We start from the raw sequence: 4,756 nt of genomic DNA, 5'->3' as shown, positions 1-4,756 counted from the left end.
CTCACTTGTCGCAAGCTACTATTGAATTATGACAACAAAATTATGCCACAAGATTCGGATAGACGTTCAGCTTTTCGGGATTATTCAGTCCTGACGACATTTCCTACTTGACGATTACCGTTGAATATTGTTTCGCCACGCGGCCGTAAAATTTTGCACACGACTTGACTACTGACTGAGTTTTCACGACCGTAGAGTCCTCTATATACGCTGACGTGGCAAAGGAAATGGTACAGGCATGCGTATCCAAATACAGAGATGTGTAAACAGGCAGAATACAGCGCTGCGGTCGGCAACGTCTGCACTAGACAACAAGTGTCTGGTACCGTTGTTAGATCGGTTACTGCTGCCACAATGGCAAGTTATCAAGATTTAAGTGAGTTTGAAAGTGGCGCAGGAGCGATGGGACACAGCGTCACTGAGGGAGCCATGAAGCGGGGATTTTCCCGTACGATCATTTGATGAGTGTACCGTGAATGTCATGAATCCGGTAAGCATGAAATCTTCGACATCGCTGCGGCCGGAAAAAGATCCTGTTGAACTTGACCAACGACGACTGAAGAGAATCGTTCAGCGTGATAGAAGTGCACCCATTCCTCAAATTGCTGCAGATTTCAGTGCTGGGTGATCAACAAGCATAAGCGTGCGAACAGTTCAACGAAACATCACTGATACGTGCTTTTGGAGTCGAAGGCCCTCTCGTGTACCCTTGATGACAGCACGACACAAAGCTTTACGCCTCACCTGGGCTGGTCAACACCTACATTGAACTGCTGATCACTGAAAACATGTTGCCCGTTCGGACGAGTCTCGTTTCAAATTGTATCGAGTGGATGGACGAGTGGCCAACGGCCTTGCCGCAGTGATAACGCCGGTTCTCGTCAGATCACCGAAGTTAAGCGCTGTCGGGCTGGGCTAGCACTTGGATGGGTGACCATCCGGTCTGCCGAGCACAGTTGGCAAGCGGGGTGCACTCAGCCCTTTTGAGGCAAACTGAGGAGCTACTTGATTGAGAAGTAGCGGCTGCAGTCTCGTGAACTGACATATAGCCGCGAGGGCGGTGTGCTGACAACATGCCCCACCGTATCCGCATCGAGTGACGCCTGTGGGCTGAGGATGACACGGCGGACGGTCGGCAATGTTGGGCCTTCCAACGCCTATTCGGACGGAGTTTAGTTAAAGATGGACGTGTAAGGGTATGGACACAACCTCATAAAACCATGGGTGCTGCGAGTCAGCAGGAGAGTGTTCAAGCTGATGGAGGTTCTGTAATGGTGTGGGGCGTGCACTGTTGGAGTGATATGGGACCCCATACGTCTTGATTCTGACAGGTGACGCGTGCGTAAGCATCCTGTCTGATCATGTGCATCCATTCATGTCCATTGTGCATTTCACCGGAATTGGGCACTCCCAGCATGACAATGCGACACACCACACGTCCAGAACTGCTGCAGGGTGGCTCCAGGAACCCTCTTGTGAGTTTAAACACTTTCACTGGCCACACAACTCCGCAGACATGAACATTATTGAGCATATATGGGATGCCTTGCAACGTGCTGTTCAGAAGAGATCTCCACCGCCTCGTACTCTTACGGATTTGTGGACAACCCTGCGTGATTCATGGTCTCACGTGTGGTGTCACCGCCAGACACCACACTTGCTAGGTGGTAGCCTTTTAAATCGGCCGCGGTCCGCTAGTATACGACAAACCCGCGTGTCGCCACTATCAGTGACTGCAGACCGAGCGCCGCCACACGGCAGGTCTAGAGAGACTTACTAGCACTCGCCCCAGTTGTACAGCCGACGTTGCTATGAAAGGTTCACTGAGAATTACGCTCTCATTTGCCGAGACGATAGTTAGCATAGCCTTCAGCTAAGTCAATTGCTACGACCTAGCAAGGCGCCATTTATCCTTTGCTATGTATCTAATGAAGCATGTACAGTAACAAGACCAATGTTCACCAATTGTGGATTAAAGTTAAGTATTCCAGCAGCTACGTACTTTTCTTTATAGCATTCATTACGTATCCTGTTTCAAACCTCACGCCAGCCTGCGTGAGATTAAGCGCGTGCCTTTCGGTTACCCGTCACTGTGGATTGGCTGTCTTGCCAGTCCACAACATCACGTCTCTCCAGCACTACTTCAGACATTAGTTGAGCCCATGCCACGTCGTGTTGCGGCACTTCTGCGTGCTTGCGGGGCCCTACACGATATTAGGCAAGTGTACCAGTTTCTTTGGCTTTTCATTCTAGTATTCTTGTGTAGACTCCTTTATAACGATTGCTGTGCTGGCAGGCTCAAAAGCAGTCAACCCTAAAGCTCATCATTAAGCCTAGAGATTCTTAACCGTGCGTTATTGCATCTCACTGAGATTGTATGTGTGCTGGTACCGTTCCAGATACAGCAACGGTGACTTCACACACATTTGTAGTTTCACAGTATTTGAAGATTTAGAGGTAACATTCGCGAGAGTAGGATGGAGCGACAGTTCTCTGAATTCTGAGAATAATTGTTATGAAGTACAGAGGCAAACTGATTTGCAAACGTCTTGTAGCCATCATACAGAGAAAAGGCAATAAATAAATAAATAATAAAGTGAGATACTAAATATTTCATATTACGAAGTCAATTGAGTGCTCAACTTATGGCCTCTGTATTTAAATTGTATAGAAGAAATCAAGGAAGCGAAATAAATTTTATGTCAGGTGCAAACCCTCTTTGCTAAATTAACAGTCTGACCGAAAGTGCAATTTGTAAGAACTTTTAAACTGGGTGTACTGCAGATGCAGCACAGAATGTGGTTTAAAGATAAACAAATCAAAAACTAATAAACTGAAGGGTTGCAGAGAGAAAAATAATGATTTGCTAAACCTAGATATTTTGAGAAAGACGGCAATAGGACAAGTAAAAGAATCAAATAGCGAGGATGAAAGGTAAAGCAACGTATCTAAAGCAAGGAAGACACCGGAAGTCAACTGCAGGAATGCAAGAAATTAAATTTAATCTGTGAACTCTGCTAGTATCGGTCATGTTTGGTCTTTAGGAACGAACTTTTTGTAGTGTATGTTTACAATACTGTATAGAAATGAACAGCACACTGTGTGAAAGTAGAGAGAAAAGAAGAGGTGACATTTAACATGCGAAATCACAAAAGGATTCTGAACACCAAATCTACACATGAAGTGTGAACCGAAAGAGTACTAGAACGAAAAGGTGAAAATCAAGATCATGAAAAGCTCGTACTGCTAGGGGAGAAAGTGATATCCATCGGGAGACGGAGCAGTGGAGTGTAAAGTTGTTGGGAAAGACAAATACTGAAGTGCGCAAGGTCAGCGACTCTGCGAATGGGAACACAGCCAAAAAATAGCCAAGAATATTTTCGCGGCTGTGTCCTTCCATAAGATACAAGTAAAATTTGATTAGAAACTTGGCGTATCAAAGATAAGTACCTCTGTATTGTCAGGTGATGAGTAACTGTCTAAGACGGAAATAAGGGTGTATCAAAATGAATCGTCTGATTAAAAAAAATTGTAAGCATTATGTTATTTGGGACAGGTGCGTGAACAACGTACTGTTAGTAAGAGCAAACGCTCGAGTTTTACATGGTTACCGCTTGATAGCAGCACTGTACGCCCACTTCAGTTCTAGTAAAAATGGTGCCGGGACAACAGAAAGCGGTTAGTGTTCTACGTTTTGCGCAGTGCGGGTCAGTAATAACTGTTCAGCGTGACTTTCGTACTAGGTATGGTGTGGATCCTCTTACACCACAGAGCATTAGACGATGGCATGAACAATTCCGAGAAACAGATTGTTTGTGTAAAGGCAAACCGCTGGGCCGTCCCGGGGGTCTCACTCAGACGTCGAACGCATCCGCCATAGTTTCCCAAGGAGTCCGCAGAAATCCGTTCGCCGTGCAGCTCGACAGCTCAGCATGCCGCCGGTGTCCGTCTGGCGTGTGTTGCGTCGACGTTTACACATGAAACCATACAAAATTTAGCTACACCAAGCTCTTCGTGTAGGTGACAAAACAACGTATGCAGTTCTTTAATTTCGTTCTTGGCAAGTTGGAGGATGACAGGTTGGTTGGTTGGTTGGTTTGGGGAAGGAGACCAGACAGCGAGGTCATCGGTCTTATCGGATTAGGGAAGGACGGGGAAGGAAGTCGGCCGTGCCCTTTGAAAGGAACCATCCCGGCATTTGCCTGGGACGATTTAGGGAAATCACGGAAAACCTAAATCAGGATGGCCGGACGCGGGATTGAACCGTCGTCCTCCCGAATGCGAGTCCAGTGTCTAACCACTGCGCCACCTCGCTCGGTGAGGATGACAGTTTTGAAACACTCCGCTGCAGAGTGAAAATATCATTCTGGAGATGACAGTTTTTACCACACTTAGTGCTTAGTGACGAGGCAAGATTCCATTTAAATGGGAAGGTCATAATGTGAGAATATGGGTTACGGAACAGCGACATGGAGTTGTACAACTTAAGAGCGACTCTTCAAAAATTTAATGTGTTTTGTGCACTTGAACAGGGAAAGGTGTATGGTCCATTTAGCTTTGCCGAGAACTCTGTTACAGGAAGCAGATATCTCGATATGCTTGAGAACTCTCTTTTCCCACTGTTGGGGACTGAATTGAACGACTTCATTTACCAACAGGATGGGGCACCGCCACAGTGACATGTGGAAGTGTGGGAATTTTTAAATCAGAGGATTACTGAAGGATGGATTGGTCGCACTGAACCAAATGATTCAGC

The 4,756-nt window shown here is 46.3% G+C and overlaps 1 pseudogene; it reads left to right on the top strand.

The window, feature by feature from the left end:
* Window positions 1-844: 844 nt before the first annotated feature.
* LOC124799768 lies at window positions 845-962 on the top strand (annotated as a pseudogene).
* Window positions 963-4,756: the final 3,794 nt, after the last annotated feature.

This window comes from Schistocerca piceifrons, chromosome 5 (assembly GCF_021461385.2).
Source record: "Schistocerca piceifrons isolate TAMUIC-IGC-003096 chromosome 5, iqSchPice1.1, whole genome shotgun sequence".
NCBI lineage: Eukaryota > Metazoa > Arthropoda > Insecta > Orthoptera > Acrididae > Schistocerca > Schistocerca piceifrons.
Note: the sequence above shows the minus strand (reverse complement) of the source record. Positions and strands in the feature narration are given on the sequence as shown.